General features: G+C 34.1%; 1 pseudogene; it reads left to right on the top strand.

The window, feature by feature from the left end:
* Positions 1-1,702: 1,702 nt before the first annotated feature.
* Positions 1,703-4,799, top strand: LOC121391993 (annotated as a pseudogene).
* Positions 4,800-13,560: the final 8,761 nt, after the last annotated feature.

Here is a 13,560-nt window from a genome sequence, read left to right as displayed (position 1 = left end):
TATGCAACAAATTATAAAAGTTCTCTTTACATAGTTAGTTGCTGCAAATATAAAAACAACATTAAATCAAATTATATTAAAATACAATGAACATACCATTATTGCGTTCACAATATCATTATGTGTTTCTTCAATGCACTAAAGCCTATAAAAGAATACAAATACCAATAAAATCACATCAAATATAATCATACTGGCTTTTCTTGATACATTAGCCTGTTGCATTACAAGATTTATGTCCTTATCTTCAATGCCAGTTTCATCAACCTATATCAAAGCATATAGAGTTAATACACACGTCACACAATAAGAGAATAGGCACACCTCTTCACCCTCAGATTCCACTCCCGCAATCTCCGTAGTCTCTTGTTCCACTTCTTTAGTAACAGTACTTGATGTCTATGGTGCTTTAAAACTCTCAGAGCTGCAATTTGTGCTTGATTACTAAGATACTTCAATCTAGACCAAAAAGTAAAAAAAAAAAAGAACATTTAAAGTATTGACAGACATGATGTTTGTATAATAAAACCTTAGCTTCCCCAAAACACAATATATGTTTTCTGAAGCCGGACTTTATAGACTTCAGGATTTGTAATCACAAATAAGATATTCTTTGATTTTCTAATTGTCACTCGCGTGATTCGGGATATGGTTTATTAAGCCCAAGTTTGATGATTGCCTTTCTGGCTTTCTTTTCACTTCGACTTTGTTTGCCTTTTGAAATACCATCGGAACTGGCAGCTGGCTCATCGACAGGCTTCTGTTCGCCATCACTACTCTCTCCTTCACTTTCGTCACTCTCTTGAGCAGAGTCTTCTACAAAAAGGATTACAAATGTACTAATTAATTCATAACACATTATACAAAATTGATATATGAAAATCTTTTGGATCATCACAACAATGGCACTATGTGAGTAGGTGTGGTCCGAAACACTATACCCTAGACCCAAAACTTTAATGAAATGAGGTAGTGTTCTTTCAGGTTGACCCAATCGTTCGTACATAAACTCTGTATCCTATCACACAAGCTACTCATAGTATAGTCTGATTCCAGAATCTCAAACTGACAATCAGTCTTGGAATGAGGATGGATTGACTCCATCAGTTTACCTTCCATACCATCTAACATCTTCTCTTTGTACATCCATGGGTTCAGGATCTTCTGTACTACTTTTAGGCCTTCAGAAAAACGGAACTTCATATTAATTTTATGTCAAAGAAAGAAATCAAATATCTTATATTACTGTATATATAGAAGTCTTATTATCTTTTTAAAACAATAAATAACTTTCTTTCAGATTAATCTATTCTTATATATGAAGAAAAAAAAAGGATTATTAACTTACATTGTGGATCTTTCTTAATAGGAGTGTAAGCCACCAGATCTAGCTCTATCTATTGCGCATGCGCACAACAACACGTGAAGAGGTCGAAAATGGATTCATCTGCTGCTAGAAGACTTCAAGTATTACAAAGTCATTTTAAATAAACCCAGGTAATTCGAGGAAAAAGTTATCATTTATTATAACTACATTCATAGATTACCTTGCAAAATTGTTCAAAAAATATTGGGGCCAGTGCTCCAATTACAAGCAAAAAGACGAATTTCAGAAAGCTTTTCCACGAAAGAGGTGACCTGCCAATGATATATTATGATGTCACTCCTATATTCTTTCACAGACAAGAGATATTGCGCTGGAATGGATGGGGGCTACAAGGATTCTGGCTTTTTGATCGACGATAAACATAATGTGACTTCAGGGTAAAAGGTAAGTAGTCTATGTTAGATAATAATCTAATGTATGCTTGATACAAAGTACCAATGATTATTGGCGATATTATAATGATGAATATAGTTATTATATGCAATTCTTGACATTATTATTATTAGTTATATTTTCACTCTATACAGATAGTGATTTTAGTGGGGAGGATATGCCTTACGCAATACCTTGGCTAGAGATGAAACTAGGATTAGATCTCACCGCAGACTTCCTTTTCTCAGGTATGTATATAGTGCTAAACCCTTGTCTTTTGCTAGTCAGCCTCTTTGCTGCAAGAGAAAAGCAAAGAAACTGACCTGCAAGACTCTTACTGGTAAATTCAAAGTACTCTTTTCATCTCTTGTAGCCTCCGCCTGCCAGAAGATGTGCTCCACCTAAACCTTGTGTAAACTTTTTGAAGCTATTCCAGTCCGCATTGTGTTGCTATCTCATTTGAGCCAGATGACCGTTTATTTCATTCACACGGTACACAGCATTAACATTATATAATATGACATTATTACTAATAAAACATTCTAAAGTTGATTTATTAGGGTTAAATATTATACAATCTTATTGTTCAATCAATGGTGCTTTATTGCAGGGCACACTTGTCATGAACTGTTTGCACTACGAACTGGAAAAATGTATGATCGTGTTGTTGATCTAGTTTGTATGGCCAGGGTAGGCAGTAATTTGAAATAAGAAACTGATACTTAGAATATTTATGGAATGTCCATATTAGGCAGCCATGATCAAGTAGAGACAATTGGTGAGATTAGGCAATATTCACAATGTTTGTATTATTCCGTTTGGAGGTGAGATAATGCAACTTGTCCTTAGTTCTACTAATTATAGGAGGTACAAATGTATCTGGGGCCCTCGAATGTTCTCCCTGATGAGATTCGTCCAATTGTGTCCCTTGATATGACAGAAATGGATAATATTCTTTGGATAGATGAAGATAACTTAACTGCACATATTGAGGCAGGCATTGTCGGACAAGATTTGGAAAGAAAGGCAAGAGAATATCTAATTAATAAATTTTCATTAGTTAATATATAAGTCTTTTTGTTTTTTTCTTAGTTGCAGAGAAAGGATATACCTCTGGTCATGAACCAGACTCTCAGGAGTTAGTACTTTAGGTGGTTGGGTTGCTACACGTTCTTCAGGAATGAAGAAGAATGTTTATGGAAATATTGAGGATTTGATCGTAAGAGTTGAGAATGGTGACACCCAGTGGAACTATTGATAGGAATTATTTGGTTAGTTAGTGCTATGTGCATTATATAATAGTACTGTGACAATAAATGCCCATGTTCTCACCCTCCCCCTCCCCCCCCTCCCAAAGGGTCCACGTAATTCTATTGGTCCTGATCTTCAGCATTTTATCTTAGGCTCTGAGGGTACATAGTGTTTTCCAAATCACACCCCTTTCATCTTATCTCATAGGAATGCTTGGAGTTATTACAGAGGTCACACTTCGAATAAGACCCCTCACCTGAAGTTCGACGATATGGTTCAATTGTATTTCCTCCTTTGAGCCTGCGGTTGCATTTTTGAGAGAAGTTGCTAGGCATCAAATTTTTCCTGCTTCAATTAGATTGATGGATAACATGCAATTTCAGTTAGGTATGTTTGTTACTATTTTTAGCACATTTAAATGACTCACAAATGTCATTTCTAAATATAGGACAATGCATGAAATCTAAAGGATCATTTACAACTTCAATATAGATTCTATAAAAAGAGTATATGTTACCAAGGTAACAGGTGGTGTTATGACGCATGTCTATTACATAATGTAATATTAGTTTAAAGGTTTTGATATTGACAAAAATGGTGGCTTGTACTTTGTTGTTTGAAGGAAGTGCTGAGGTAAGAGACAAGAAGTAAAAAAGATAGACTTGTTGTAATTTTTAGGAAGTACTCAACAAGAAAAGAAGATATTTAATATTGCCTCCAAATATCAGTATGTTTACAATGTTTTTATTACAAAGGTTTAATTATGTAATTATACTCATAATTTTTAGTGGCTTATCTGGAGGGGAGGAGAATGGTCACCGTGGTTATGTATTGACCTTTGTCATTGGCATATATTAGGGTAATATAATTTAGCATATTTTTAATAATAACAATTTAATACAGATATGGCATTTGATTATGGGTTTATAATCTGAGTCATTTGAGACCTCAGTACCTTGGAGTAGGTAAGTAGATCATACAAGGAATGTCTCTTTTTTCCATTTTATGTACAATTTTGAGTAATTAGAACAATGAAATATTCAAAAAATAAATGCACAATAATAGTTAAAACAAGACATAGTCTGGACTAATTTAGTGCTATATATACATTGTATATTTTATGATTCATTGCTTAGACTAATACACTGTTGATATTAAGGTAGTTTTACATAAAAACATTCAATTTAAAAGGTAATTTAGCCATAATTATTTTTTTATGTGTCCTTTTTAGAGTTTTAGATGTTTGCAATAATGTTTAAAGAGAGAACAGCTCAAATCTGTGCAGTTAATGGCATCAAACGCCCACCTTTTATTAGTTGTAGGGTGACTCAGATTTATGATGAAGGCGTCTGTGTCTATTTCTATTTAGATTTTGTTATCTTGATGTTAGTGTAGATCCTGTCAAGCTCTTTGAAAGATTGAGGTAATAATGACATCATATTAAGTGTATTTATAGAATATGGCCACACTGGTAGTTTATTTATAGTAGACAAAGGAGGCAATGATTTTATGACCCTTTCATTATGATCTTGTTTTAATTAGTCAGTTCACTGCTGCGAGATGAGATTTTAGCAAATGGGGTAGTCTTTCACATCATCATGGAGGTAGGCATGGTCTCTTTCAATAACCACTTCTATAGATATTTCATCTTATGTAATGAAGTTGGTAAAATACGAAAGCGTTGGGTCAAAGACACTTTGACACCCACTGTGTTGAAATGTTAAAGGCAGTCAAACAAAGTGTTGATCCAAACAATATCTTTGGATGTGGAAATCTTTTGCCACCATAATGATGGATTCTCTTGTATTGCATTCAATGATGATAGTAATTTATATTTCACATTTAATTTTTATACGTTTTTAGGAATTATTATAATTATAATTAACCGTTGTATGTGTGATTATAATGTTTATTTTTCTGTCTGGTATGGAAATGTTTTCATCATTTTGTTGTAGAATGTATTGTTCATTATGGAATATTACTAATTTGATCCACAGTTTTCACTTTCATTACTGGATTTGTTACTGTCTCAAATTTTACATTTATTTTATTTTGTTAATAAAAATGACACTGTTAGCACACCTATAATTAAGGTCCAATTGACAATTAAGTACTATTGTTATCAAAGTAACTCAATTCCTCTTCATTGCTGTAAAATAAATCATAACGGTTATGACATCATCTATTTGTTGCTCACATCTTCCACTACATTTTCTACAACTTCATCCACTACATCTGCTACCACAGAAATTGGAGTAAATTTGAAAACAGTTTTTGCTGTATGCATGCAAGTTTTGCTGATTTGATTGCAATTTTCCTTTAATTGATACCTTCAGGATCTTCTACATCTTTAGTTGGATCAGTAATAGGACCCAATGCTATACGAATAAATACTAAAGCATTAGTTTGGTACTGTAAACTTACTTCATCTCTGATCTTCTGTATTGTTGCTTTCCATTTGCTGCAATAGTAAAGTTTAAGTTAGTAACGATATTGTATTGATAACACTTTGAATTCAAGCTTGTAGATTTAAATATAAAGCACTTTATATATCCTAAATTACGCAACTTCTGCAACATCTTCACCAGCTAAGTAAAAATGTACAGTTGTTGTAGCCACACCAAAGCACAAAATGTCAATCCTTTTAGGCCAAGTGACATTAGACGAGCAGTCTTCTTTCTCCCTTACTCCTATACCTTTAGTTAAGTCAATCTCTCCACTTGGTTTTTGCTTTTTTCATTTCATAATAAGTCAGAGTCTACCACTGAGTTATAAAGTACCTTTTCTTGAAAGATGCATTTTTTATTCTTTAATTTTCTTTAAAAGTAACCAAAATAAAGTTATAATAATTTTACCTTTTTTGTCCAGATATACACAATATTGTATGTCTTGTTCATGGACATTGCTGTTGCCATATCTTCTTATTTCGTCCAATGGTGAGTGCTTGTTTCTTGAATAGCTACTGCTTAATGGGGTACTCTATGATTTAACTTAACACAGCGACTTTGTTTATGTAGAGTACTAGAATTGGTAAGAAGAATGTATTGCTTTTGTTATAATTGATAAACACAAGTCACTTGGTAAGTTTATTTGTAGGTGTTAGAATGATGCTGTCATGATTTTTAGTGTTATTTTTAAACGTGTAACCATTTTTTGAGTTTACTTTCAAGACAATCTTCATACAGTTCTAACTATATAGTTTCTCATAATATAATATATTACTGTAAAACTTAATTACTGGAGGCAGACTGAAAGTAGACATAACGCTGTTTTGATAACTGATTTGATTTATGTAGCTTTTAGATTTACTTAATAATTAATAAAGTTAAAAATTATTTTTGTTCCATTTTTACGCTGCTTTGGGTTTCAAGTTTTTGATGACCAAAGGATCTTTTACATTTCAGAGTCAATCGAGTCAGCAACATGATGACCATGCTGTGCAACCATGTACTAGATTATTAAGACAACATACGTCTCTTCTATTACTTTTAGTATTACTTCTTTTCCAGTGTCTACGAAATACAGTAAATTTTGCATACCTACATTTAATGAAATGAACTATGCATGGACAATTGGATTAATACTAAACTAATAATTATTGGATTTGTAATAGATATCCTTGTCACTGCATAACAAGTATTCTATAGCTCTTAAAGTAACTACTCTAAAGTCAATTTCACAATTATCAATAATCTTGTAGTATAGCTTTGTGGCTGACCACTTGCTTTTCAGTTCTTTAGTTGTAGTTTTGAGGGTATTTGAGTTCTTTTTCCTGACCATTTATCATTACAACATCTACTTGATCTTGTTAAGATTATTCAAATGCTAGTTTAGTATATTAATTGGCAAAAGATAAATTTAATACAAATCTTAACGTGAACAATCATTTTGAAAACTAATAACAGAATAATTTATAATTTGTTTTTTTGTTTAGTACACAACACTATTATTATTATTATTATTATTATTATTATTTGTTTGATTGACACAAACCAGTTCTACTTTTAAAATGTTTTAGTGTTATGAAAACAATTATAAATAGTTATAAAATATTGCTGCTGATTTGGAATTTGAAAAATTCAATCTTTAAGCTTTTTTGAAGATAAATTCCATCAACCTGGACCTACACTCGTGTGGTGGTAATATTTCTGGAGTTGACAGCCCCCCCCCCCCCCCCCCCCCCCCCCCTCAATTATCTGACACAGTGAAGAATTTGAAACAATTTTATTGTTTTTCTTTACCACATCAACCAACTAATAATTACTACATTTATCATGTATGCAAAATTTGAAACAAATGTCTTTTTCAATCAGTTTGCTGATGGGAGGAGATTTCAGATGCTATCTCATGCTTTTAGCAATATCTGCACTTGACCTGTCCCCTGAGAGGTTAGGAAGAAAAAAGGGAGAGCTGAGGAGGGTTGGACCCCCAAGAAGGACTAGGGAACAAGAGGAGAGAGAGAAGAAAAAGAGGATAGCTGTGATAGAAGAGTCACACCAACTGTGTTATTGCCACTGCCTGAAGTAGGTTCTTCTGGAGGGTGCATCATGTTACCATGGTGACAAACTATGAATATTAATACCTTGTTTAGCTTGACTCATCATTAAAGGACAATCTTTGTGGGCCAAAATGATTTGACTTTCACTGTTGTACTTCAGCACGCAGGACAAATCACTTCTTGTTGAAGACTAGTATTGAGCATCTCTAATTCTTTGGGATTTCTTGTCTAGTGTATCTATCCACTGGTTTTTTTTCGAGCTCGACAACGACTAGCAGCTGCTCGATTACGTTCAAGAAAATTTTTGACGTTTAGTTTCAGGGTCTTCGTCCTCTGGTTTCCTACCTCGTCTGAATGAAAGATTAATGTCTAATATTTCTATATTTTATAGTACCTGCGAGGAAAGTCTTTGTTGGTACAAGGAAGTCATCATTTGACTTATCACACATGTTGCTACAATAGGAAAGGGTTAAAAATAAAATAGTTTGCAATTACAACAGTGAAACTCTTGACACAGCAGACCACTTTGGGAACATTTAAACCATGTCTTGTGTAAGATATGAAAGTATCATTAATTAATAACTAAAATTATTATTAGACTAGGAGATGCCCTTTGGATATAAAAAGGTTCCACCGTGGACTAATAACTACTGGAGTCACAACAATCAAAATGTCTACTAACTTCAATTGCTGGCTTTCAATGCTTGAGCTAGTACCTCAGTGCTCTCTGGTTGATTACTTTGCTGGAGGTTGTTTTTTTGAATAGATCCAATAACTTTGTTTGGTTAATGCCGTCGCTGTGCCAATGTGTGCTGTACAGTTGCCATGGGAACCTAACAGATATCCAGTTTTTGAAGTCAGGCATTGGGTTACTACAACTGACTAACCAATTTTCTGAGGGTTAACAAGGCTAGGGGGCGAGAAGCTACGGGACACTTGGTTGTGTATAGTAACAACTTTGTGTACTATATCATTGGATGAATCTTCACTAGTTGCGGACTATATGGACAGACAACGTGAAAAATGGACATGTGATATTGTCAACCTTTCATACTTTATCAGTTAAAGATCTCCATTTTTTCTAGTAGCTTCTTTGAAACCCTATGATAAGATCATTAATAATGGGTGGAGTTTTAATTATATACACTAACCTGTTCAAAATGGATTGGGCTCAAGTTCTGAAAAGAGACCAGCTTCTTCTAAGTTACGAAGAATCGTGTTGGAGTTGGTGTCTGGTCTGGAAGAGGAAAGTTATTAGTTCACAGTTTATACATGAGAGATGCCATCTTTCTAGAGATATACCAGTTGAGTCCTCAATCAATTATCATGATAGTCTCATTCCTAGACTACTTCCCTCTAGGAAGTCTGGGAACAAGACTAACCTTATTCTAAAATGTAATTTAAGACTGGGAATTGCAATAAACACCAGTCTAATGAATTTCTAATTTTAAATATAAAATTTATGGCGTATATGTAAATAACACTTAACAACAGTCGCTAAAACTGTTTTGTTTTATTACACTTTGGATTTGGGACCCTAAAAAAACTAATAAACCACACCCACAAGATATTTAAACTTCCTGTTAGGGACACACAAAATAAAATTTACATCATGCTTAAACAAATTTTAGTACAGAAAATCTACTTTTTATCAGTTTTTAGATACCAAACAAAAAGATATTCCATTATGGGAGGAGTATATTTCATGTAATTATCCCATTTTCCAACTTTCTCCTTTGTATGTTTTCAATCACACACGCACTTACCGACTAAAAGTACGTTCCCTTTTCCCCATAACTTCAAGGATAGCTCATGCTTAGTCTTATGAATCGCCAAATGATCGTCATTACAAATCGCTAAAAGGGAGAGGTCAATGATGAGTCAATTTGACAACAGTATTTTTCAGATAGAGATTACATCATACTTACAGCATCGCCGGGGGAACTTACCTGTGAACACCCGGGATACTTACTACAAACACGTTTTGTCACCCTCTGTACTCCATTTTGATCGAACAGTGAAAAGCTACCGATTCAGCTAAAGATCAAATAAGGCATAATAGTATCACGAAAGCTTGTACTGGAAGCGAACTATGAAGTAACAGATGAAAACCTTAGTGGCGTTGGTCTCTGAGATCATTCATAACACAATAGAGAAAGTGAATATGCGACCAGTTTTTCAACGGCGTTCTACAGCCGCTGCATCTGACCTTAAGAAGTTAACACAGTGAGCTAAATAAACTAGAAGCTAGATGAAAAATTAGTTAATTATTTGTATCATTGTATTGGGTAGAGAAACATTAATTATTGATTTGTGCGTGTATTTTATCAACAGACTGAAACAGAGTTAGCACAATCAAGTTTTAATATTGAAAAGATTACTGATATTCAAAACCGATTCCTGGAGAGAGGTAAGGCTGGTCTCCATAAAACCACACCCACTTAATTAAAAACTTCAGGTTCTTTTGGTCCCAGGTAGAATATTTATCCGTGAAGGAATTTTATGGAAAGTTTGTCGTAAGGGCCAAAGAAACGTCATTTTTCTTATTTAACGATGTATAATTTTATGGTTCCTATTATCAGTCCGTGGTTACTATAGTAACCAACCATATTTCTTCCAATGAGCAGTATGACAGTATCAGCTGAATGTCATTACATGCCACAAGTGGAAATTAGAAGAAAAAGAACGAGAGAAAATTCATCTGAACTTAGTGAGTGAAACTCTTGGAATACATGTTCATCTTTATTGTTTGATATCTCTTCTCTCTCTCTATTTTCTCTTCAGATTCAGAGAATGCATTTCAATAATCATGCAGATAACTCATTTCATGTTATGCACAGTCCAAAGCTGACAAAAACTAACTGGATTAGTAATCTTACTAAACAAATCACACAATTAAGTAACGGATATATGACCAATCATTTGTTTGTTCATATTATCTGATTTAAGCTAATACAATCAGTTCTCTTCAATATAAAGCCTCTTTACAAACTGTCTACAAACTGTCCAGACCCTTAATACAATAAGTATATAATCCCTTTATAATAATGCATTGATATTGATGTAGAAATAACTCCACATATTAACATATAACCCTGTATAGTGTTTGTATATGTCCTATTTATATTATAATACTAATTTACAAAGCTAATGTTAATATGGGATTTGTAAATTCTCTGTTGTGGTCTAATGAGATAAGAATATATTGTTGTTGTACCTAATATGGTATAACAACGGCTTCATGTAAATTGTTTGTAGTGGGGGAATGTTAATGTCATTGGTCCACTACTATATCTCTCACTTGACTATTTGTGGAGGGAGATAATGACAAAGTATAACAAGGCGTATGGGTTCCTGGACTCTGCATCAAAACAATGTAGATTTTAAACAAAAAGTTCACTGCTTTCGTACGCAAACATCACTGTAGAATGTGTGGGCGTGTAGTGTGCTCACAGTGCTGCCAGAAAAAGCTGATATCGCTCAATTATCTGGGGTTACTCCCTAGTTGGAAATTGAGCGTATTTGTTCTCAGTGCAAAAACCATTGATTGTATCCTCATTTTAATGACAGTACATCAAAATTGAAAATAATCACCAAGAAGGTACATCTACATTATTATAGTTACATAATATACAGTTATATCCTATAGCTGTTGTACATGTACTATAGGTCCATATATAGACCATATAGCTGTTGTACATGTAGGTTGTCTACACACATGTGACATGTATTAATAAATTTACTGTACCTGTAGTACAATTCTGTTTATCCATAACAATTGTATACAAATACTTTTATGTAGTCTAGTTCATGGTTAGGGTCAAAGCAATGGCTTCCCTATCTAAACTTTACTGAAAAAAGGGTGGTTATGATATAATAACTGTTTATAGTGACACCTATATAAACCTCTTTGGTGTCATGGTGACATCACATTATATTTTATTTTGCAATAGAATGTGGGTGTGTCTAAACCAAAGACCTCTACAACAAAAGATGAAGATAGTACTGAACCAGACGACTCGGATGATTCAACTAATGAGGACCCGCCCATCCCTCCTCCTCGGAAAGAAACTTACTAAATTAGAAGATAGTCCTGTTATTCAAAAGACTCGAGAAATACTCTTGAAAGAAGTAAAAGTGAAGAGAAGAAAAACCCTCCACCACGTCCCCAACCACCAAAAATATCTCCATTGAATCTAGTACCAAAGAGGTAAGCTAGGAGGACCACCTCCTCGGCCTACTTCACCTCTAAACAGTCTCCCAGTCATGAGAGAAAAGAAGAGGAGAGAAACATCACTGCTCCAGCCACTCACTACCAAACAGCCTAGCGAAATGAGATCTGAACAGATAAAAGGGAATATCTCAGCCTGGTGCTCCCAGAGATCACCTAAGAGAATAGAAGATAGAGAAATCACCTGCTCAGTCTGTTACTTCAATAGTCTAGCGAAAAAAAGCCGAGAGAAGGTGAAGAATATCTCAACCTTTTTCCTCCCAAGAGATCTTCACGTAATAACACAAATAGAGAAAATAATGGAGGCCCATCTACTCAGCCTGTTGCTCCAAACTATCTAGTGAAGGAGCAGATGAAGGAGTCTCTCAACCTTTCCTCCCAAAAGATCTTCACGTAATAACACAATAAAAGAAAATAATGGAGGCTCATCTACTCAGCCTGTTTGTTCCCAAATTATCTAGTGAAGGAGCAGATGAAAGAGTCTCTCAACCTGTTGTTCTCAAACAGTCCCTAGTGAAGTAGCAGATGAAGCACCACTCAGCCTACTGTTCCCAAGAGATCACTTTCCTAATAGCAAACCAATTAGTGGAGAATGCCTTCAAACCTCAGTCTCCACTTACTGACACCAAATAGAGAATAAGAACGAAGTCTCACAACTCATCCAATTGTTCCAACAAAAACTACCTGCTAGTGAAGGACTCAAAGAAAACAGTCTGCTGATCAACTGTACCACAAGATAAAGAAGATGAGATTGGTAGTGGACAAAAGATTTAGTAAATGAAGACAACACAAACAATTAGTCGATCCAAGGGATGATAGTAAACAAGAAAATAAAAAAGTAATAAATGCAATTACAGTTTTTAAGTGATTGAATTTAACTCTTTAGTCACCACAGTCCAGTATACACCCGTAAAAAGAAATACCATTAGGTAGGTCATTAAACCTTCATATAATATCATCATATCTTTTCATCTTAATATTAATAATAGCTCACCATCAGAACCAGTTTCTGAAGATCTTCACCCACAAGAAATCACAGACAAACAGAAGAAACAGTGAACCAATTCAGCAGGCACTATTGCCTCAAGATTCTCCTATTTGCTGGACGTAGTAAGGTCGCATTGCATCTCTACTGGATTTGTTATCTTTTGTAGGTCCATCAACAAATGCACGTCCAAGAAAATCAAAGTTTGCTGTTCCTAATTGTAGTTAAGTTCACTTAAAGAATTAAATTTTTATAATAATTACGTAAAGTTTGTAATGACATGTATTATACTGAAAAGTGAAATGATATATTATTCTTGTTATTATCTCTCATTAAATACAATTGTTTTTGTTTCTTTATTAAATGTTGTTTGTCTTGCAAACATGCAGCATAACCAGGAAACTCATAATTGATACCCAAGTTTTTTTAAGCGTTTACGTTTTCTGTGATTCTCTCCTAAGTACTCCTTTAACATATTTTGCAACTTCCTCCGATTAGTTTTAGCCTGCATTACAACAAAACAATTCATATAAATGGATATAGGACCTGATTACCTTTGGACTGAATCTGCTTGGTTTTTTTTTGAGTCTGAAAGAGTAAATGGTTTTAGGATGTAAGAGCAGAAATCTCATAATGACCTAATTGGTAGAAATCGCAGGGAAATTGAGTGATTAATGATTTATTCAACATTTACATTTCAAGAGTTTTTTCAAACAGGTAGATAATTGTTATGTGTCCTCAGCGACAATTTTGCCACTTCAGAACAGGCAAATTCAACAAATGCAAATCCTCCTCGATCGTCCAGTCTTAAGCAAAAGAAAGGGAATATTTATAGG

This window comes from Gigantopelta aegis, unplaced genomic scaffold (assembly GCF_016097555.1).
Source record: "Gigantopelta aegis isolate Gae_Host unplaced genomic scaffold, Gae_host_genome ctg3227_pilon_pilon, whole genome shotgun sequence".
Classification (NCBI taxonomy): Eukaryota; Metazoa; Mollusca; class Gastropoda; order Neomphalida; family Peltospiridae; genus Gigantopelta; species Gigantopelta aegis.
The sequence above is the reverse complement of the archived record's forward strand: the minus strand, read 5'-3'. Positions and strand labels throughout refer to the sequence as shown.